This window comes from Tamandua tetradactyla, chromosome 25, assembly GCF_023851605.1.
Source record: "Tamandua tetradactyla isolate mTamTet1 chromosome 25, mTamTet1.pri, whole genome shotgun sequence".
In the NCBI taxonomy this organism is placed as follows: domain Eukaryota; kingdom Metazoa; phylum Chordata; class Mammalia; order Pilosa; family Myrmecophagidae; genus Tamandua; species Tamandua tetradactyla.
This window is the reverse complement of record NC_135351.1, coordinates 22,049,975-22,074,833: the sequence shown is the minus strand read 5'-3', so window position 1 is coordinate 22,074,833 and position 24,859 is coordinate 22,049,975. Positions and strand designations below refer to the sequence as shown.

General features: G+C 37.9%; 1 long non-coding RNA gene across 2 annotated transcripts in view; it reads right to left on the bottom strand.

Moving 5' to 3' along the window:
* Window positions 1–24,859, bottom strand: part of LOC143668903 (uncharacterized) — a 256,906-nt gene that overhangs the window by 134,408 nt on the left and 97,639 nt on the right. The window contains exon 1 of one of the 2 annotated variants that reach the window (XR_013168624.1): window positions 4,290–4,861. The exons of the other annotated variant lie outside the window; for it this stretch is intronic. This is a non-coding gene — a long non-coding RNA (uncharacterized LOC143668903). Of the gene's footprint in view, window positions 1–4,289; window positions 4,862–24,859 lie in introns of those variants that run through there. 2 annotated transcript variants of the gene reach the window in all.

Here is a 24,859-nt window from a genome sequence, read left to right as displayed (position 1 = left end):
TGACTTTGATAAGGACAAAAACATATTTCTTTTCTAAAACATCATTCATGATGTCTGCTTTCAGCTAATTTAAGTGCAGACATAATACCCTATTCTTTCACTGCCTCCATTCATAACCCCAAACATTCTTTGGCTCCCATGAATGGTGCCGAAAGAAAGCTGGAAAATTCTGTGGTAAATGGGACATGCTAGAACCTTTCTCTTCAATGCATATGCCAAAAAATACTTCATTTTGAGTCACAGGATAAAAGGGACAAAATTGAAACCCAAATTCTTCAGGTGTCAGTGTAGGTGTCCCAAGGAAACTGAGCCATCTCTCCTTTCTCAAATCTCTGCTTTTTGTTGATTGGGTCTTCTAACTAGATGGATGTAGGAATTTTTCTAACAACAGTGTACTTCACCTAGGCAGCCTTCTCTACTCTGGCACTTCATTTATTTATAAATGTGTTGGTCCAGCTGTGAAAAGATACTGTAAACCAGGGTGCATAAGTTAAACCATTCCACAGCCTCTCTTTTCTTACTCATGTAATTGTTTTTTAATAGAAATATGTTTATGGGGAATTCCTTGAATTCTATCACATGGCTAAATGCCTAAAGGTTGAATGAATGATTTCTGATTATACTGAGGTTCACTGTGATCCCTATGTTTTGGGGTTTTTTTTTGTTTTTGTTTTTGTTTTTTTTGGTGCATGGTCCAGGAATTAAACCCAGGTCTTCCGCATATAAGGTGAGCATTCTACCACTGAACCACCCATGCACCCGATCCTGATGTTTTAATCTAGAGAGACAGGCAACAGAAAGAGGTCCCGGTGACTAACAAGACACTGATGGTAAAGACCAGCAAAGCCAATGGAAAATTCAAACTCCATTATGTGTTTTGATTTTGTGTATTATCAGCAAAGCTGGATCAATTGGCTTTTCATGATATCCCATAAGCTGTACTTAACTGTAATGAATAGCCTTTATTGCACCCATTTATTAATCCCTTAACTAACATTTATTGAGCATCTACTACTTTCCAGGTACTAGTCTAGTTACTGGGAGTTCAGTGGTGAATGAGTGAGACAAACATCTGACTGCTATCAAGGCAGGTACTTTCCACTTCAAGAAAATATATTGGCCCAGATGTAAGAATGGTGAGTTACGAAGGTGATTTGTCTGGGAATTGGTCAGCCTGGTTCTGGCACTGTCTGTGAGCCTTCTGCTCCCAGGTGCTCAAGTAACTTGCTTGCAAAGTGGCTGAATAACTTGAAGACTTCCTTCCATTTTTCTCCTCCTGTTAGCAACTCCCTTCCTTGACCACTCTCACATGCCAGACACACCAAACCACTGTGGCTACCTGGAACTAACATTAAGGCTTTCTCCAGAATTCAGAAATTAGCAGGAAGGGAGAGGAAATTGTCCTCCAAGATTAAAGTACAGAATCAACAAATGGAGAGACCAAACATAAGTATATAAGCCCCCTCCTTCAAGAGACAGAACCAGCACTAGACTAGTTATTCTGGACTGTTGTAACAATGTTAGCTAAGATACTAGCATTGCTTAGCAATAACAAAAGTTCATACATATTTATTGGATGAATTAATGAGCCTTTCAATTCTCAAATTCTATGCTATTAGGGTACTGCATGGTAATTTTTGAAGGAAAGATTTTTAAACAAAAGTAAATGTCTTTTTATCTTGAACTTGGCTACTTTTACTTTCTGAGATAGGAGAGTGCTGTACTTTGAAATCACTGGAATTTCCATGAGGGCAGGGATGTGTTGGTTTTGTTCACCACTTGAACCTAAGCCTTAGTGCTGTGCCTGGTACTCTATATATTGGCAGAATTAATGAATTAATGACAACTAATGAAGAAACTATCATTTAAAAACAACACTCACGTGGTGGCTTAACTCACATCATCTTCCTCCAGCCAAGAACTTATTATAGCTTTCTTTTCCGAAAGGCCAGAACCAAATATATGTTTAAACAGAGATTGTAAATGCTTTTATCACATGCCTTGCCCTTCCTACTCCTTTTGCTTTCATCTGCCCAGCAAACTATTCTGCTTCCCCATCCTTTCCCAGCACAATTTATGGGGCCTGGTGACATCATATGCCTAAGGCAGCTGAAGGATCCAGGGGCAAACTCAGAAGCAGCCCTGTGATCAGTTGTCTATGGCACAGAATTAAAGGGTTCCAAATGCTCAATTCCCTGTTCACAAATATAAACTTTTTATTACTCTATCAAGAGAAAAGAATCCCTTCCTGCCTCCATGAGATAACAGGGAATAAAAGACATTGAGCAATGCTAGGAACATGAAGGATTTGGGAAAACATTTTTTTTAATAATGGAGAATTCTTCTCTCATCAAAAGACTAACAGACCCCAAAGGTTCAAACGCATAGCTGTATTCCAAATGTAATATCAATGGGCTCTCCTGTTTTCATAAAGGTCCCTATGTGCATTCGTCTACAACTTCCCTCATCTAATATGAAGACCCATTACGTATCACAGATATGGACTCCAGAGAAATTTCCATTTAAAATCCTATGCGTGATCATTGTAGAAACCTTCAAGGCAGCCAGCTGCAGTTCTGTCACACTCATTATTCAAGAGCCTACTCTATTATCAATGTGGATAAAGTGATTTTTAAGGCTTAAAAATCTGTGATTAAAAAGTAAGACCTTGGGCGGGCCACGGTGGCTCAGCAGGTAAGAGTGCTTGCCTGCCATGCCCGAGGACCCGGGTTCGATTCTCGGTGCCTGCCCATGTAAAAAAATAAATAAATAAAAAAAGAAAGTAAGACCTTGTTGGCCATTTTGCTTCCACAGACAACTTATCAGGCATGGAGACTTGTTTCAACTCCATTTCTACTTTTAAGGAGCATCTGCTTTGATGCAAGCCTAATACAACTGATAAGTGGAAACTGAAATGTGAACAAAATAAAAATAAAGATGGTACCCTGACTGAAGCTAACAACTAGATATCTAATTTTTTCTAGGAGTAAGTTAGCCTTAAGGAAGTAAAGAATAAATAGATTTTTAGACAGAGAAAAGAAAAAAATTGTATGAACAAGCAAAATGATTGCAAAGGCAAAGCACACACTAGACTTCAGTTAGGCTCAGTGTTCTATTATATCTCATTCCATAGAATAGCCCTTAACATGTTATTTTGTGTTTTGATGGTTTGGGTTGTGAGGTAATTAGTTCAGAAACCAAGTTTCCTCTCAGCACTGAGCAAAGCATCTAGCACAGTGCTTTGCAGCAAGAAAGAAATATTCAATAAATGTTTTTGGTTAGAAGAATCTGGAGCTATTTGCTTGCTGACAAGAGAATATAGGATAAGCACAGTGGGAAACAGTACTACCTTCTATTATTCTAACATTCCAGGTGAATAAATGTTGAATCATTCTTGGACAAACACTGTTGCCAAACATTCTTGGTCAAAAGAATTCAGACTTTGGGTCATAGAATCCAAGTTTCCAACCCCAGTCCATTAGCTATTAGCTCTGTGTATCTTGACTTCTGTTCTCTCAGTCACATTTTTCTAACTTATTAAATGGGAAAAAGACACTTATCTTCCTGAGTTGTAAGAATTAATCATATGAGAATAATAATATAAAGTCCCTACTAATAAGTGTTTGGCTTGTAGATGGTATTCAACAAAGAGTACTGAAAATTATCAAACTTTGGGTTCCAAATGGCCTAGCCCATGAGGATAACAAAGTACAAGGAGGCTCATTTCAGCCCAGTGAAAATGAAATTTTCTGAGTTAGACCGGCCCAAAGATCAAAAAGTCAATTAGATGGCATATTATAAGGTGGTGATTTCCCCATCATCAAGGGCCTTCAAGCAAAATTTAATGATCCTTTAAGCAGTCATGATGAACAGGGAATTAGATACAGGAATTAGATTCTAGGTCCCTTTCAACCTAGGTTTTTATGATGCCAGGAAATTCCTGATAGATTCTGAAGTGATAAGCACATTTCTTTCTGATTATTCTTGAAAAGCAAAGATAATGTTGGACAGAAGAGAGAAAATTTGTCACAAAACATTGAGTTTGACTTAAATGGTAACTCTGCATGTCTAAAAAATTTGTATTTACATTCATGAATTTTTACCCTAGTAATAGGCTTTAGAAAAAACAGAAAGATCTAAATGTTCCCCAGCCTCGGGCTTGCAGTTGTCTATTTAAATATCTCTCACTGTTCCCCTTCATTTTTTTCTTTCTAGTTGAGAAGCAGACATGACAAAGGTACTTAAGCAATTGCTTTTGATTAGTCCAAGAAAAACATCCATTTACTTACCATTCCTGGAAGTCCTGGAATTCTCTTTTCTCACTCTGTTTCTGATGTTCAGTTGGTTGGTCTCTCTTTCTCTTCTCACCACTCTTTTCCAGAGGAGAAAAATAATCTCTCCTTGTCCCATACAGGAAGTTTTCCTCTCTTCTCTGGAAGCTTTGTGTACTCAGCACTAAAGAGACTTGCCTGTTCTGAGAGCGCCTCTCAAGGCAATGTCACAACAAGGCTATTTCCCATTAATGGAATCCTCATCCCAGCCACCAAAAGAGTAGTCTTCTTCATTCCATTACAATGCATTTCCTTTTGTCAGTCTGTGTATGAAGCTACAGAAGAAAAAATTCTAGGGGGAGGGAAAAGGCATAGACCCTTAGGATTTCCATGGTGAGGCTTCAAGATCGTTGTGAAATCCCTGAAAACATATGCAGAATTTCTCAGGGGTATGCACTTTAGGTGAAAGTCCATGGCTTTAACAGGTTCTGAAAAGCTACGTGTGATTTTTTTTAAAGGTTAAGAATCATTGTCTTATGGAAGAAAATATTTACAAATCACATATATTAAAAGTGTATTATAAAAAAGTCTAGTATCTAAAATATATAAGGCACTCTTACAATTGAAAAATTATTCTTAAAAACTGGAATCTTCTCCCAACCAGAAAACCCATCCACAAAGGTGGGAGAGAAAGAAAAGCAGCTTTATTATTAAACAACCATTGAACCAGAATGTGATGCATGAAAGGCAATCCACAGAAATTGCAAGGACAGAGAGAGCTTACCCTTTTTACATGGCTATGAAGAAGCAACCCATTATATAAATATATTCTCAGGACATTTCAGAGGTTGTTTTACAATTCAGAATCAGGAACCCCCAGGAAGATTCATTAATCTCTTTATAAGAAATTGTAAATATTAAGAGATGGGAGGAAGGAGGAAGTCTCTTCCTTTATGTTCAACAGTGAGAATTAAGCCTTTTTATTTTTAAATTAGTTTTTGTCCTTATACAACTCAATATTAAAAAGACAAATAACTCAATATAAAAATAGGTAAAAGATTTGAATAGAAATACAGCAAAGAAGATACAAATTACCAATAAAAGCAAGAAGAGATGCTCAACATCACTGATCATGGAAATGCAAATCAAAACCACAGTCAGTTATCACTTCATACCCAATAAGATGGTTATTATTTAAAAAAAAACAAGAACAGAAAATATTAAGTGTTGACAAAGATGCAGAGAAATAGGAATCTTTAGACATTGCTGGGAGCATTTGTAAAATGGGGCAACCACTATGGAAATGAGTTGACAATTGCTCAGAAAGTGGAAAAGAGAACTGCCATGTGACAAGCAATAATACTCCTTGGTATATATCCAAAAGAACTGAAAGCAGGGAAGGACACAAACCGATATTTATACACCAATATTTATAGCAGTATTATACACAATAGCCAAAACATGGAAGCAACCCATGTCTATCAACAGATGAATGAAGAAACAAACTGTGGAACACACACACACACACACACACACACACACACACACACACACACACACAGGAATATTATTGAGCCATAAAAAAGGAATGACGTTCTGATACATGCTATAACATGCATGAACCCTGAAGACATCATGTTGAGTGAAATAGGGCAGACACAAAAAGACAAATATGTATGATCTCGCTTACATGAAATACCAAGAAGAAGCAGATTTCACAGGGACAGAGGCTAGGGGAAAGGGAGTGGAGTGGAAGAGTTATTGCCGTCCACATAGTATATGATTCCACTCATATAAAAGTCCAGAATGGGGGAATCTACAGAGACAGAAAGTTGATTAGTGGTGCTTCGGGTGGGGTCGGGGTAGGAGGGGTCGATAACAGAGGATGGGGGATAGCTAAAGGGTATAGAGTTTCTTTGTGAGGTGATGAAAGTGTTCCAGAATCGACTGCCGGGATGGTTGCATACATCTGTGAATATACTGAATTCTATACCTCAAAAGGGTGAATTTTATGATATGTGAATTATATCTCAATTTTTAAAAAAGGATCAATGTCTTTATTCATCAAGTTTGGAATAAAAAACCTGTATCTCTAGATAAATTACATGAGCATTTTGGACCCTGTGATCTGAAAAGCCAAAAATCTTGGGTCAAGAATACTGCAAACAGAAGATTCACCATTCTGATTTCTTTCCCTTTCTCTACTCTAATTCAAGTATTTTGGAACAATTCTCTATAGGACTTACGTTTGAGAATGTCATCCTTGCTTGTTAATTCTTCTTCTATCTTACCTTGCTAGCAAATAAGCATTAACCTCTCATTTACACCTATTCTATCTATCCTAGAATATGCTAGCAAGGTGACGCAACAGAGCCAATAGAGGCAAAGATTAATTTTGATAAGATTTCTTTCAACTCATGCAATCAGAGTGATTAAGAGTGAGAGCAAAGGTTAGTTCGAAATGAATACAGTGTTATCTGTTATCCCTTTTAGTTTGAAAGATCGTGCTCAGGGATTCATTGACTTGAGCTCATTCCTGCTGAACTAGTGGGATACTGAAAGCAAGTTGGCAACTCATATGACTCTGACAACCTAACACTTTTGTTAAATAGGCATCAAAGGTGAATATAAGCATCTCCACCTACTGGAACTTAGACAATAAGGAGCCATCAGTGAAAAGAAATCTTAAATTTGATATCACCAACACCTCTTCAATAGCACCATAGGCTAATGGCACCTTTCCTCACTGTTGTGTTAGGAGGATTAATTAAATTATATCTGTCACACGATTTGAGATTTTGAAATGTTCCCTGTGACTTTAAGGTGACATTCATATGAATTTCTATTTACCAGTGAAAAGGTTAGCTTGAAAATGTCCTTGGCTATGATGCTGAAAATATTGTTTTATTCTAATAAAATTGAGGAAACATGCACAAAGAAACTCAGTTGGGGGTGTGTTACTGGGAAGATGGCGGAGCAGAGTGGACTGAATTCTCTCCTACACTGTGGGACAAGATAAGGGATGGGGAGAAAATGACCAGGACTGTGGTCCCTGGGACTGAGTAATCAAAAAGGGTCTCCAGAGATTTGGGGGGAAAATAGAGGTGGAGGGGATTGGGATGGGGAGATCGGAGTGGATTAAATGACTGTGATCCCCACTGGTGGTGGACTGCAGGTGAGAGAAGGTATGATCAGAGGGAACTGACCATCCCTCTACTCCAGCCTGCCCCAGCTACTGGCTGGGAAAACCTCTTTAAGCAGCTTTATAGGCAACAGCACCCACAGGGACCACCACAAGGACTGCACCCCTGGGTGCTGGAAGCAGTCACCCTGCCAGGTGCTGTAAGCAGCCATCCTAGCAGGCATGGTGTGGCAGATCCACTGGGCACTGGGTGCTGTGGGTCGGCTGACCCCCCTGGGCAATTGTCAGCTCCCCAATCCCACACGTGAGGATTGGCCATCCCATCACTGCAGGCCAGGAGCAGCACCCTGCCCCCACCATCCCGTGCCATGCACACCATCTTCCTGTTGCCCCTGCAGTCAGGGGCAGGCAGACGTGAGGGAGGAGGTGGCTCAGGATCATCACTTTATCCAGCTAAGTTATCCTTCAAAACTGAGGGAGATTCCCAGACCCTGCACCCCCCCCCCCACCAAAAAACAAATGAAGGAGAGAATAAAATCTGCAAAGCCAAACAAAGACTGAGACCCACCATATGGAGACGTACCCCTAAAGGAAGTCCTGTCAGCTGAAAAAAAAAAGACAGGAGAGGATGGTCTGGAGGAGGGCACAGAATTGAAGAGTCCCAGTAAGGATAATTTAAAGGATAAAAAGAGAAGGAAAAGAATATATAGATCTGACAAATAAAAATGAAGGTTAAGATGGCAGAATCAAGAACTGCTCTTACAGTAATTACTTTGAAAGTTAACAGACTAAACTCACCAATTAAAATACAGATAGGAAGAATGAAATAAAAAATATAATTCGTTTACATGCTGTTTACAGGTGACACATCTTAGACTGAAGGACACAATTAGACTGAAAATGAAAGGGTGGAAAAAGATCTTCTATGCAAACTATAACCAAAAGAAAGCAAGAGTAGCTATACTAATATCAGATAAAATAGACCTGAAATGTAAAGATGTCATAAGAGACAAAGTATTCATAGTAAATTCATAGCAATAAAAAGAACAATTCACCAAGAAGAAATAACAACCATAAATGTTTATGCCCCCAATCAAGGAGTTCTAAAGTACATGAGGCAAACACTGGCAAAACTGAAAGGAGCTATAGACATTTCATCAATAATAGTGGAAGAGTTTGATTCACCACTCTCCACTATAGACAGAATAACCAGACAGAGGATCAACAAAGAAGCAGAGAAGTTAAACCACGGGATAAATGAATTAGATTACAGGTAGATAGATAGATTAGATAGATAGATAGATAGATAGACAGACAGACAGACAGACAGACAGACAGACAGACAGACAGATAGATAGATAGATAGATAGATAGATAGATAGATAGATAGATAGATAGATATAGATGTATTATTAGACCCCAAAGCACCAGATTACACATTCTTCTCTAGCACACGTAGAACACTCTCCAGGATACAACATATGCTGGGATACAAACAGAGTCTTTATCAATTTAAGAAGATTGAAATTCTCCAAAGCACTTTCTCTGACCACGACAAACTGAAATTAGAAATTAATAATCACCAAAGAACCAGAGCTTTCACTCATATATGGAGATTAAACAACAGTGGGTCAAAGAAGAAATTGCTAGGGAAACTGGTAAATTATCTGGAGACGATTGTTAATGAGAATGCAGCATTTCAAAACTTATGAGAGACAGCAAAGGCAGTGCTAAAAGGGAAATTTTTCTTTGATGGGTCAAAGTATAGGAATTTTATTCAAGCTTTATTTTATTATTTTTTTTAATCATCACAATCAAGCTTTTTATTTTTTGTGAAAAATAATTTATATACAAAAAAGCAATAAATTTCTAAGCACATTGGAACAATTAGTTGTAGGACAGACTTCAGAGTTTGGTATGGGTTACAATTCCACAATTTAGATTTTTACTTCTAGCTGTTCTAAGATACTGGAGACTAAAAGAAATATCCACTTAATGATTCAGCAATTATACTCATTTGTTAAACCCTACCTTCTCTGTAGAACTCGAGCATCACTTTTGATCTTTCTTCCACTTTTTAGGGGTATTTGAGCTATGCCCATTCTAATTTTTGATGTGGAAGGGATTGTCAATAATATGGGATAGGGGATGAAACTAGCCGATGTTCTGGAGAGGCTAGTCCCTCCACATTTCAGGACTTATGTGGTACAGGGACCCATTTGGAGGTTGTAGGTTTCTGGAAAGTTACCCTGCACATGGTACCTTTGTAGAATCTTTTGTAATGTCCTAGGTGTTCTTTAGGATTGACAGGAATGGTTTTGGTTGGGGTTTGGCAAGCTATGATAGGTAGCAATGTCTAACTGAAGCTTGCATAAGAGTGACCTCCAGAGTAGACTCTTGACTCTATTTGAACTCTCTTGGCCACTGATACCTTATTTGTTACACTTCCCCCCCCTTTTGATCAGGATGGCATTGTTGATCCCACACTGCCAGGACCAGGCTTATCCCTGGGAATCACCTCACACGCTGCCAGGGAGACTTTCATCCATGGATGTCATGTTCCACATAAGTGGGAAGGCAATGATTTTACTTGGAGAGTTGAGCTTAGAAAGAGAAAAAGGTCACATCTGAGTAACAAAAGTGGTCCTCTGGAGGTGACTCTTAGGCATACTGTGCTGGTTTGAAAGGATGTATGACCCCTAGAAAAGTCATATTTTAATTTAAATCCCATTTCATAAAGGCAGAGTAATCCCTATTCAATACTGTATGTTTGAAACTGTAATCAGATCATCTCCCTGGAGATGTGGTTTAATCAAGAATGGTTGTTAAACTGGATTAGGTGATGACATGTCTCCACCTATATGGGTGGATCTTGATAAGTTTCTAGAGTCCTGTAAAAGAGAAAACATTTTGGAGAATGAAGGAGATTCAGAGAGAGCAGAAAATGCTGCAGCACCATGAAGCAAAGAGTCCACAAGCCAGTGACATTTGGAGACGAAGAAGGAAAATGCCTCCTGGGGAGCTTTATGAAACCGGAAGCCAGGAGAGAAAGCTAGCAGATGACGCCATGTTCACCATGTGCCCTTCCAGCTGAGAGAGAAACTCTGTATTCACCATGTGCCTTCTCACTTGAGAGAGAAACCCTGAACTTCATCGGCCTTCTTGAACCAAGTTATCTTTCCCTGGATGTCTTTGATTGGACATTTCTATACACTTGTCATAATTGGGACATTTTCTCGGCCTTAGAACTGTAAACTAGCAACTTATTAATTCCCTTTTTTAAAAGCCATTTCATTTCTGGTATACTGCATCCTTGCAGCTAGCAAACTAGAACACATACTTATAGGTAGGCTAAGCTTCGCCATACATACATAAGCTTCACAAGAGCAAGCCTCAAGATCAAGGGTGTGGCCTATTGATTTGAGTACCCCTAATGTTTGACACAGTATCAGGGGTTTCCCTGTTGGTAAACTTTAAATAGTTTCATAGTTTTTCTTCCATCCCTCAAGGAACCTTGCCAATACATTTGATTATCTACTTCATATACTCTGGGATGTATCCAGGCATTACATTGAGCTATTCAGGATTAAAGGCCCTCATTCTTACTCTGGGATCTCTGTGTTCAGATTGTTTAACTGAACTATCCAGACAGGTTGAGTTATTTTATATGTTACAGAAAATTTATGTTCTGAACAAAATAAACCTTTTTTCCTTCGGTCTCAAAGAGTAGATGAGGTCCTAAAATTCAGACAATGTCTTCCTTACCCCTGTATTCTGAATTACTTTAATTCCAACCTGATTGGCTTCATTCTTATCTCTAAATACCAGGTTATACATATATAAAACAGCCTGAGAGGGAAATTTATTGAACTAAATGTCTATATTAAAAAACAAGAATGAACAAAATTGAGGACTTAGCTGCTCAGCTGGAGAATTTAGAGAAAGAATAGTAACTAGCCCCAAAGCAAATAAAAGAAGAGAAATAACAAAGATTAAAACAGAAATAAACAAACTGATGATCTATGAAACAATAGAATCAACAAAACCAAAAGTTGGTTCTTTGAGACAACCAATAAAATTGATGGAACCCTAGCTAAACTAACAAAGAAAAAAAAGACAGAAGATGCAAATTAAAATCAGAAATTAGAAGGAGGTTGTTATCACAGATCACGAGGAAATCTTAAAAAATTATAAGACAATGCTGTGACCAACTATATGCCAAAAAACTAGACAACTTAGATGAAATGGACAAATTCCTAGAAACTCACAAACTACCTACCTAGTGACTCAAGGAAATCAGAAGATCTCAACAAACCAATTACAATTCAAATTCAATCAGTAATCACAAATATTCCCCAAAAGAAAAGCCCAGGATAAGACAGCTTCACAGGGGAACTTTACCAAACATTCCAAAAAGAACCAACCCCTATCCTGTTAAAATTCTTTGAAAATTTTGAGGAAAAAGGAATGCTACCTAACTCATTTTCTGTAACTAAATCACTCTAATACAAAAACTGGACGAAGATGCTATAAGAAAGGAAAAATGGACCAATGGTCCATTTTTGGACCAATCTCCCTAATGAACATAGGTGCAAAAAGTCTCAACAAAATAATAGCAAATCAAATCCAATGACACATTAAAAGAATTACACATCATAACCAAGTGGAGTTTATACTAGGAATGCAAGGGTGGTCCACACAAGAAAATTAGTCATTGTACTACAGCACATTTACAAATCAAAAGGGAAAAATCACAAGTCAACAAAATTCAGCATTCTTTCCTGATAAAAACATTTTAAATGGAGGAATTGTAGGAAATTCCTCAATATCATAAAAGGCATATATGAAAAACCCATAGCCAGCATCATACTTAACAGTGAGAGACTGAAAGCATTCCCCCTAAGATCAGGAAGGAGACAAGGATGTCCACTGTCACCACTGTTATTCAACGTTGTACTAGAACTCCTAGTTGGAGCAATTAAACAAGAGAAAGAAATAAAAGACATCCAAAAAAGAAAGGAAGGAGTAAGGCCTTCATTATTTGCAGATGATATGATTCTATACTTAGAAAACCCTTAGAAATCCAAAATAAAGCTTCTTGAGCTAATAAACAAATTCAGCAAAGTAGTGGAATACAAGATTAAAGTACAAAAATCAGTAAGGTTTCTATACACAAGCAATGATGTATCTGAGGAAACAATTAAGGAAAAAAATCCATTCAAAATGGTGACCAAAAGAATCAGGTATCTAGGAATAAGCATACCAGGGAAGTTAAGGATGTGTACACAGAAAATTACAAAACATTGTTAAAAGAAAGAACAAATTACTTAAATAGGGTGGGCCACGGTGGCTCAGCAGGCCAGAGGACCCAGGTTCGATTCCCTGTGCCTGCCCATGTAAAAAAAAAAAAAAAAAATTACTTAAATAGATGGAAAGATATCCCATGCTTATGGACAGGAAGGTTGAATGTCATTAAGATGTCAATTCTACCCAAACTAATCCACAGATGCAGTGTAATTCTAATCAAAATCCCAACAACCAATGTTGAAAACTTGGAAAAACTAGTTATCAAGTTTATTTTAAAGAGAAAGGGACCCCAAATAGCTAAAGATATCCTAAAAAAGAAGAGTGAAGTGGGGAGACTATCAATTCCTGACTTCAAAGCTTACTTATAAAGCCACAGTGGTCAAAACAGCATGGTACTGGCACAAAGATAGAAGCATCGACCAATGGAATTGAATCAGGAGTGTGGCAATGGACCACCAAATCTCTGGACAATTGAAGATCATTCTGAATGGGACAGAATGCTCTTTTCAATAAATGGGCATGGGAGAATTGAATATCAACAGCCAAAAGAATGAAAGAGGACCCCTATCTCACACCCTATACCAAAATTAATTCCAAATGGATGAAAGACTGAAATGTTTGAGCCAGTATTATAAAACTTCTAGAAGAAAATGCAAGGAAACATCATCAAGATCTAGTAATAGGAGAAAACTTCTTAATTTTTATACGTAAAGCACAGCAGCAAAAGTGAAAATAAACAAATGGGAACTCCTTAAGATCAAGAGATTCTGTACCTCAAGGGACCTTGTGAAAAGGTGAAGAGGCAGCCAGCTCAATGGTAGAAAATATTTGGAAACCACATGATGGATAAAGGCTTGATATCCTATGTACATAAAGAAACTGGAACTGAATATATGATTATACATATAGCTCAGTTTCTCAGAATCTAGAAATACACTTACAACTTCAGATCAACAACAAAAGGAAAAAACAGCCCAATTACAAAATGGGGAGAGGATATGAACAACAAACTGAATAAACCTTGTGGACAACATGTTGTGTAAAATAAGCCAGAAACAAAAGAATAAATATGCTTAGGCCTCTCTCAGAAAATACTTATAAGAAAATGGGAGCCTAAATTATAAACCCTTATAGCAGTCACACTTAATCTGAAGTTGTAAATGTATTTCTAGATTCTGAGAAACTGAGCTATATGTGTAATCATATATTCAGTTCCAGGTATTTACCTGGAATTGTGAGTAACTCTGTGACACTTAAGACCCAGATATGGAGTGCTGCAACCCTGAAAGTTAGCATAGCTATACATAACAACTGTCAAAGTAACTGATAAAGAGGCCAGGCCCCAATTAGAGTTTAAAACAAAGCCAATCTGGCTGGGTCTAAGGTAAATTAAAATGCAGAGTAAAAGATGATAATGTATATATTCTAGACCTTCAACAACTGTATGATACCAAAGGCAGAGAGATTTATGTTTAGAATCTAAATTTTCTGTAACACATTATCTAAATCAACCTATCTGGATAGTTTATTTAAACAACCCAAACTCCTGGAATCCAGAAAGGGAATGAAGCCTTGTGTTTCTGTATGGCTTAATATAATACCAGGATACATCTCAGACTATGGTGGACTGATAATTAAAAGTACTGGTAGGGTGGGCCATGGTAGTTCAGCAGACAGAGTTCTCGCCTGCCATGCCGGAGACCCAGGTTCAATTCCTGATGCCTGCACATGCAAATAAAAAAAAAAAAAAGTACTGACATAGTCCCTTGAGAGTCCAAAGGGGGAGAATATATATATTCCCATCTAGGAAACCCCTGGTGCTCTCGCAAACATTAGCAACTCACAAGAAAATAGGCCAAACCTTTGATTTTGAGAAACTTATGAAAAAAAAACTTATGAAACTTATTTCTGCAGAGGAGAAGCTAAGACCACGCACAGAGGCCTAAGAATTGCTTCCAGGAAATCTCTTTGTGCTTAAATGTGGCCTTTCTCTCTCTAAGCCCAATTCTGCAAGAAGAATTGATACCCTCCCTGCTATGTAGGACATGACATTCGGGGTAAAAAGCTCCCTGACAATGTAAGACTTGGCCCTGGCACCATGGAATAGACAATACCTCCCAGACCAAAAGGGAAAAAAAAGTGTAATAAAATAAGGAATCAGTGGCCAAGAAAGATCAAATAGTGTCAAGAGGCTATTCTTTAAGCAAGCTTCACTTAGATAGTGCTAATTGGCATGGTCTGCTAAATCCCAACCAACATCACTCCTGTTGACTCTTAAGAATGCTGAGGGATTGAACTGAGACTCTATAATGGTTTCATGCATTAGATTTGCCTTTGTGGAACCTATAATTTCCGGAGGGGCCTAGGTAAAATAAATCCTGAAACTCAGAAGGACCAGCCTCTCCAAGATTATCAATTAAATACTCTGCCTGTCTTTATGTTGACACCCCTTCACAACATGAAAAAGTCAGAAGGGACAATTGCCCAAAGATCCCTATGGATTGGGAGAAGGATCAAAGGAGAAGGAGGAGGTATAATAGAAAATACAGGATTTAACAAACGAATTTGACTGCTGAATCACTATATCAATATTCCTTCTAGCCTCCAATGTTTTGAGGCAGCTAGAAGGAAATGTCTGAGATAGCAGAATAGTCAACCATGATAAACTCTGTGATCTGTTCTGTAACAACCTATTGAAGTGTGCTTTGAAAGCTTTTTTCTTTCTTTGCTCTGTATATATTTATATTTTGCAATGTAAAAAGTTAAAAAAAAAAAAAAAACTCAGTTGGAAGCCAGGTGGTTCAGTGTTTAGATGATCTATTGTCACATAGCAAACTAACCCTCAAAGCTTAGTTGTTTAAAATGACTTTTATATTTTTCTCATTATTTTGTGGACTAGAGATTTGAAAAGGGCTGAGAGTTTCACCTCTGATACACATGGCATTAACTAGGAAGATAAGACTAAAGGATCCACTTTCGAGATGACTTCTTCATTGTGCGACTATCATCTCAGGACTCCTTGATCTCTCTGTCCCTCTCAGTCTTTCTCTCTATATGTATTTCCATGCTGCAAATCATCATCCAGGGAATCTCCATGCGTCTTAGGCTTTTCAGAATAGACAGGTCTCAGGGAAATCTCACTTCTCACATGTCAGCTGTCTCCCAAGAGGGAGGACATGGAAGCTGTCAGACTTGTTGAGAGCTACACCCAGAACTGGCACACAACTTTCATAGTTTTCTGCAGGCCAAAGCAGTCACAGAGGCTTTCCAGATTCAAGGGATAGGGAGGTATATTCCTCCTCTTGATGGAAAAGTGCCAAGGTCACATGGCAGGTGAGCATATAGTAGAGGAGATACTATATCTATATTGTAGATATCTCTGGAAAATACAATTTGCCACACCCAGATTCTCAGACTGGCACAGCTATCAATCTCGTATGATGCTCCCAAGTTACTCCTACTCCATGGAATTAGTACTTAACTTGCAGAATGCAGAAATTGGATCAGGGTTCTACTTAGAATCCTTTAGTTACAAGAAACAGAAACTCACTAAAGTTATCTTAAGAAAAATGACGTCATCACAGGAAAACACACAGATTGCCTCTGAAGTAAGCAAGCCATCAGCACTAGCTATGCCCTCTGGACTTTCTTAGAATGGTGGCCCAGCTCTCTTGGACATGTCTGCATTCTCATAAATTTGATTTGATCAGTGTCCTAACCCTTCCTCACAAGTCCACTCTCCATAGATTCTATCAGTTTTAACCCATAGTTAAACAATTATATTCTCTCCCTGATTCCCAATTAAAATTACACAGAAAATCATCTTTCTCTCCTCTCTCCCATTTTTCTTATTCACCCATCCCTTGTAGGCATCTACATAAGCCTCTTGCTACTCCAAGGATTTGTTATGTTTTAGCACTGGTTTTACTGTGGCAGTAAAGGGTTGGGGGATTGGTTTTGAAAATAAAGATGATATCATTTGGTACAAAAAGAAAATGGCCATCTAGAAGACACAGTGATCCATCAGTAATACAACTAAATAATCTCCAAAGTCAATTCCAGTTCCAATCTGTCTATGGATTTTGCAAAGGCAATTTCCATTAGCTTGTGCAGTAACACAATAGCCTAGTCATTTCACAATGCCTTACAGGATATTCTTTTTAAAAAAGGAGCTACTAAGCAGCCTCCATACCCTAGAGAGAAGAAAGAGTGCTTCAGGGACCCAGCCTAATTTCCTACAGCCATTCTATTATCCCAGCTGTATCTGCAGTTTCTATTAACCCTTCTACGCTATTGATCAGCTTGGTCACAATGAAAGAGCTTTATTGAATTCCAAGTAATGGAAACTCATTACATGGCCTAGATAATTAATTACCAATTCTTTCCTTTTAGTGAAATTGAATCTGGCTTGGAGAACAAGCTGAGTGAGCCCAGTAATGCAGCCTGTTTGAAGCTTTATTTAATGCCGATGAGGAGCACTCTACCCTAGTTTTGGGGATGTTTTTGATGTACTGCAGATCCTTGAAATAACTCAAGCACTTTCTTTTAAAATAAACCATCTCTTCAAATGGAATCAATTGAAAGGAAGAGGCACTTTAAACCATAAAATGTAAAAAATCAAAACAACAATATGAATCATGTAAGGATATGAAAGTCAGGCATCACTTCACTGGTTCCTTTAAGCCAGGTCATCAAAGTGTTTTTGCAAAGCACTCAGTAAGTCGGGGGTAGAAAGTGGCTTTGTGTCTTCGATCTTGTCTATTATTCTCCTTGACCCATTTGAATGCTAAGAACATTGCTGGTATAATTTTCAAAGAACAGCGAGTTATGGAGCAGGTATTAAATACCTGATATACTTAAGAAACTGATATCATTAATAGCATGGAATGAAGACTGAGGAAGATGGCAGTATTACGCCAATAACAGTTGGCATTGGTTGAATGCCTACTATGTGCCAGGCACTATGTATATGCTGGGCCCTGTACATATATTATGTCATTTAATTCTCACAACTCTACAATATAGGTTATATTAATTCACATTTTTAAGAGTGAGGATAATGAAGATCTAACTGTCCAAATTCACAGGGCAGTAATTTTATAGATCCCAATTTAAGTCTACCTGACTCATAAGGCCTACTTGATCCTTTATGCCATGCTACCTCCCCTAGAACTAGTATAATAAGAAAACAAGTCATTTTAAAAATCACTTATAGGAAGCACCAGGAAAGAACTGGTAGTTCTCCTAGTGCAACTTGGAGAAAGTAATGATGCCTGGAGGTAGTAGCATAAGAGCAAATAGTTCTTTCACTACCATGAGGACCCTCCTTACACAGACTGCTGAAAGCAGTAAGAACCATAATGATAACTTGGCCCTAAAATGTTTGTAACCTGGATTTGAAGGGTAAAAGCTAGAAATTACTGACTTTCAAAGCCTTACTCAGTTCTCTATGCTATAAGAGGTGGCCATTTTTGCAATTTCCTTTATACTGGGTGGACTTAAGCCCAATTCATCCCAAAAGAAACAAAACTCAATCACCAAGAAGCAATGAATGAATTTTAATGCTTTTTCATTCTCTATATCAAATTGCTTGCAGACAGAATTCTACTCTCTGGCATACCCACATACTTCAGCAACTTTTCTTCCAAAATCTCTTTATGCCAATTGCACTTGTAATGGAAAATATATAATTTACTATTATAATAAGCGAATGAACTGTTGAGTGCATAAAGAAAAGAAGTTGTTGCTTCTATCGAGGGAAAAAAACATGAATCCTTTGGAATTCTTAAATATTGAAAATATTACTGCTGAATGGGTATGGGTGAGACAACTGTAAATGATCAGAAATTTTGTAAAAACATAGAATTATTCTATACTCAAATTGCTTCATGGCTACTTCTAATACCTCACTCCACTTTAGAAAAAAAACAAAAAATGGAAATAGACTGTTTTTTATGAGTAGAGTTTATGCAAGTAAGATAACACAAAAATCTTATCAGTTGACTCAAATTCAGTTAATAGGCCTTGAACCTACATCAAAATCAGTACTTTTAATTTAAAATAAAACTCATGGGTATTTTTTGATTCCCACATAACCATCATCTTTCTCTTATCAACAAGATTCCCACATAACCATCATCTTTCTCTTATCAACAAACTCTCAAGCTTGTCTTAGCTAAGAGGAATAATATGGAAATGAACAGACTTGAGCCACTTTTTTATTATGCAAGGCCTTACTATGTGCAAAGTAATAACTTGCAAAATCTAAGAGATGTGCCAACATTTTCAGATGAAAATGTCACATACACAAATTAAGAACCAAAGTTTGAACTTGGGTGTTTACAAACTGATGAAATTGTAAGAGTAACAAAGTGAACTATCAAATTTCCACAAAATACTATCAAAAGAATCCCAGTGATGTCAGGAATAGAAGAATGGAGAGAAGTCATCTTTCTTAGTTGACTTCATAAACTTACCAAATAAGGAGTTTAAACTGTATTTTTATGGCCTTTGACAGCACTGAAATTTAACAGCCTAGGACTTATGTCTGAAATGAAAGGGGTATGTCTAAGTTCATCAGTCATAAATCTGAAAAGAAGAGAAAACATTATATACATAGTATTTAAATTCACCAAATGAGCCATTTATTGGGCATTAAGAAGGAAGGAACTAATGTAATATTTCTGTGAAAGATTTCCATAGCTCACCCTAACAAAGGGAAGACACAAGATAGCTTTTTAAAATAGAAACTGCAAAGTGGCACAAAAGCAAATTAAAGAAGCAATGGGGAACTTCTATCAGGGTATCTACTGGCATCTCATTCTTCTAAAAGTAGAGCATCTGATAATGCTTATCTTGCTGACAATTTCATTTTCAGAAATTGGAGGGAGTAAAAGGGGCATTGTGGACAAACGCAGATGAACAAGGAGGGATTGGTCTGTGAATGTGAAAGTGACAGATATGCACTCAAGATTTTAGGAAGGCAGCTTTCAGAAAGCTCAGAGTAAAAATGAAATGATGCCATGGATATGGTGACTCGAAGTAGAAAAACAGAGAGGTTTTAATCTGTGCAATTTGGACTGCAAGTAGGAAAAAGAGGAAGGAATGCTGAAGAATTTCAGAGGAATGGGGCTACTTCTAGGTTTGCATGTTAAAAATATAACGGGACAGACAAAAAACTTTGCTGAGATTTACCAGGTTGAAAATGCTTAACATTAATCTTAATTTCCCTTAGAAATTGTCAATTTAGACCTACACTGGCCAAAGCAGTAGGCAAAAAGCCACTTGTGACAATTGAACACTTGAAACCTGGCTAGTACTAATTGAGATGCACTTAGTACAAAAAATGCAATATTTAGTAAAAAAACCTCAACATGAACATTAAATTAATAAATTTTACATTCTTATATTGATTAAGATACATGCTGAAATAATATTTTTGATATATTGGGTTAAATAAAATATATTATTAATACTAATTTTACCTGTTTCTATTTTACTTTCTGAATATGGCTACTAGAAAATGCTTGCATTGCATTTCTGTCAGACGGCATATTCCCTCACTTTCAGGAAGAAGAAAAACTTGAAAAAGTTAAAGAACTTCTTCCAAGTCATAGAATTGCTATAATTATTAAACAATTCATAATCATTTGTTGAAAGAGATAAAAAAGAAGAAAGACTTGTAAAAATGTTTAAGATAAAATGTGAAGTTTTATAAACCATATATAAGACAGAAAAATATAAATAGGATGGGTCCTCATCCTGGGATTGGGGCTGGGGTTGGGGATGGAAGTGTAGAAGTACATATCCAGAGCAGGGGAAGGAGTGGCTACTTGTTGCTGATAAAATTTCACACAATTCAAGCAGACTACAACAAATTTGAATATGTCCTCACAAGAAAAACCAGAATAATGATATATTTTAGGTAAAAGTGCTTTGGAAATGGAAAAAACACTGTGTCTAAGTTGTCCTAGCTTGCAAGCTGCCAGAATGTGATATACCAGAAACAAAATGGCTTTTAAAAAGGGGAGTTCATTAAGTTGCAAGTTTACATGTTCTAAGGCCGTAAAAATGTCCAAATTAAAGCAAGTCTATAGATATGTCCAATTTAAGGCACCCAGGGAAAGATACCTTGTTCAAGAAAGGCTATATACATTCAGGTTTCTCTTTCAACTGGAAAGACACATAGCAAACATGGCGATGTCTGCTAGCTTTCTCTCCAGGTTCCTTGTTCCATAAAGCTCCCCTGGGGGTATCTTCCTTCAACTCCAAAGGAAACACAACTCTAGCTGCGAGGGCGCTAAAGCTTTTTTCCAAAATGGTTCCCTCTTAAAGGGCTCCAGTAAGCAACCCCACCTTGAATGAGTGTAGTACATCTCCATGGAAACAATCAAAAAGCTCCCACCCAGCAATACTGAATGAGGATTAAAGAACTTGGCTTGTCTGGGCATACGACAAATTCAAACTGGCGAACTGGCAAACATGTATCACAAAGAATGGCCCACTTCACCAACATGGACATAAAAGTCACATCTTTTATTTTTTTTTAATTTCACTTGATTTTATTAGTTGGAAGTCCAGTACCTTTCTCTTGAAGTCCACTCTCCCCAGCTTCTTGCTACATTTCCCCTACTCTTCTCCCAAAAGAGTGTCCCTAAAACCTAGGCTTAGTCATCAACCCCAGAAGGCTCAGTTCTGCCACCCAGTGCCGTGGGGAAAAAAAAGAGAACTGAAAAATCCAGTTGTGCTGGTTTGAATCTGTGGTGGACGCAGAAAAGCTATGTCCTTTAATCCTCATTCAATATTGCTGGGTGGGACCATTTTGATTGTTCCCATGGAGATGTGACCCACCCAATTGTGGATGGTAACTTTTGATTAGATGATTTCCAAGGAGATGTGTCTCCACCCACTGAAGGTGCAGCTGCTTACTGGAATCCTTTAAAAGAGGAAACATTTCGTAGAGTCCCTTTTGTAGAACCACAAGGCCAGCAGACAGCACCATGTTCGCCATGTGCCCTTCCAGCTGAGAGAGAAACATTGAACTTCACCGGCCTCCCTGGACCAAGGTATCTTTCCCTGGATGCCTTTAATGGGACATTTCTATAGACTTGTTTTAACTGGGACATTTTCTCAGCCTTAGAACTGCAAACTAGTATACTGCATCTAGCAAGCTAGAACACCAGTCTGTTGTGACCTTAGTGCTCCTGTGATGGCCACAAGGTGTCAGTGTTGACATTGGGTCTTGAATAACCCAACAGTCACCTGTCAGTTATATCCAAATCACTCAATAAGAGCCTCCTACCTGTTGCTCAGCAGTCTCTCCCTCTCCTCTTTCCTGTTATTTCCTCTGAATGCCAAATTCTTGCTGGTGATTTAGTGCAGAACAGCTTCACTGTCTACACGTATGTTGGTTTATAGAGTATTTTCCTAAACCAAGATCGTTCCTTTCTTTCTGTCATTCTGGTCATTAAAATATGTGTCATGTATGTGTACGTGTGAATACATATTCTCATCTTGCTACACATTAATAATAGATCCGAATGTACAGACACATAGTTTAGGATGTTAGTACTGCTTACTACTGGGATTGCCCACCTTGTGTAGGCTCTTCCACACTGGAAAATTTCGGACAGACTCTGGAGGGCCATGTTCAAGAACACTTTAAGGAGAGTGTGCAGAACAGGTTGACTCAGCAGGCCTGGGTTGCTCAAACCTGCACATTTCCAAAAAACAGTCTGTTTTCAGTGCTGGCCCTTGGCCAGATACTGTAAAATAAGCTCTTGGAATGTTCTGTCTGAAGCCATAGGCAATGCTATACCAGTCTGTCCAGACAGTTTATGCTAAGAGTGTGATCTATGAGAACCACTTGTTTTCTCTCTTGAGTCTGGACCTTGAGTAACTGACGTCAGTCATGCAGATGCTGTATGCCTACATGGCTGAACCCCCAATACAAACTCTGGACAGGGAAATTTCCTGACTGGCAACACTTTGTATGTATTGTCACACATCATTCCCAGGAGAAGTAAATGTGTCCCGTGTGACTTCACCAGGAAGGGACAATAGAAGTTTATATTTGGTTTTCCTTCAGACTTCACCTCATGTGCCTTTTTCCTTTGCTGATTTTATTTGGTGTCCTTTGCTATAAATACATCATATCCATGAGTATAACAACTTTTGAGTCCTGTGAGTCTTTCTAGAGAAACATGTAGCCTCAAAGTGTGCGCTTAGGAAATCAGATACATTTGGTATCAGAAGTGGATTCTCTAGAATGACCTTCACTCACTGAAATATGCTAAAACACTGTTTAGAAAAATAAAGGATGAAGGGGTTGGATGAGATGAACCTTTTATGCCCGAATGGCTACTGAGTCATACATGGTTTGAGATTCGCTGCAATCAACTACTGGAAGTAAAGGTTACCAATGGAATTTAGAAATAATAGATCCACTTCAAGGAGTTAGCTCACTGGACACTAAAGAAAGTACCAAATAATGATAAACAGGCTAAATATACAATCCCTTGGTTATTGTTACCCATGATAACCAAAAATGAAAGCAAAGGAGGGTGCTGGGCTAGGTCCCGGTACTGAGCTCAGCTTGGATTTCAATTAGTGCATGCTATGGCCACTAGCCCCAAGACCGCTTCCAAAGGGAAAAATTGTGCTGGAAAAATAGATAGCATCTCTGCAACTTTTGTTCATCAAGAAGGTAGTGAAAGGGCAAAACAAGAAACTACTGAAACCGGGTGTAGAGTGTGAGAGACTTGTATAATTTTGTGAACTGATATCACAAACTACTAAAACGAGCCGTGAGAGCGGCTTACTTAAGAGCATGTTCCTTGGATTTGAATATTCTGGAATGTAGGAACATGTTTCAGTTGATACAAGATCCACAGCTTACTCTTAAACCATTACAGAGGAGTTTACAAGATGCAAACACACAGTTGTCTGATCCTGAGGTGACAGGTAGCCAGGTAGACTGGGTGAAGACCACCATCAAGTTTATTTACCCTAAGAAGTGAAATTCCCCTGCTCCTCCACTAAATGCCAAATGGAACACCCTTGATGAAGCATCTGATCTTCAGATATGCAAGCCATGTTGTATTCGTTTTATGTTGATAGAGATGTTTCTCCACTTGTTATGTCTCTTCCCTTCATCATGATAAATGTTATGATTAAGAAAGTCCCTTTTACATGCCCCCTGACCCCATAATATTATTGCTATAAATTCAAGCAACAATTTGAGAAGCCATATAAGATTTGTTGTCTCAGCTTCTTTTAACAAGTTTTAGAGATGCTAATAAAAGTAGAATGATTCATAAGAGGATGGAAAAAACAAAGGGGATGGCCAAGTAGCTCATCTCAGCTGGGTGGAAATCTTTCACTGGTTATTAAAGAATGGGATAAATAAAGCAGACATTCACTGGGTTGACACAAAAAATTTTTTAATTTATTTATTTTTAATTTTTCCATCACAAATGTTTTAATATAGCATTATCCAATTATCATTAAAATTATCACATTATCCAATGTAAGTTCCTACTGGACACCCAAAGGTCCTAAATAAATCCATTCTAAGCATTCTAATTTGGAGGAATTTTTAAAGCCAAACCTCTAAATCACCAGGATTCACAGTATGGCAGATTTATCAAGATGAGGATTGACAAGGGGCTAGAGTCTCTTGGCCCTGTCCCCATGGACATGCGCACATTTTAGATAAAATGGCCAGAGAGTGGAGAAGAAACATATGGGAGGCTCCTTGACACGGCAGCTCAAGGCACTGTGATTCTAAAATGTCCTAAGGAGGTTCTAAAGGTACCATAGTTAGATTTGGAAGATATGAGGATATGGGGCTGCAGGGTTGATGGGATTAAAATAAAGGGTTTGGGTGACAGGTAGAACTGGATGACAAACTATATGTGAAGTGATTGCTCCTCCTTTACCTTAACATATTATTGGATGGATATTATGCCTGACGAGGGAACACTTCCCTGTATAGTACTTTAAAGATGAAGACATGTAAGCTTACTCTTTGGTCAGTAATAATCATACACTGTAGTACTTTGTTAAGCTGCCAGAATACAATATGCCAGAGATGGAATGGCTTTTTAAAAAGAGATTTAATTGTTATAAGTTTACAGTT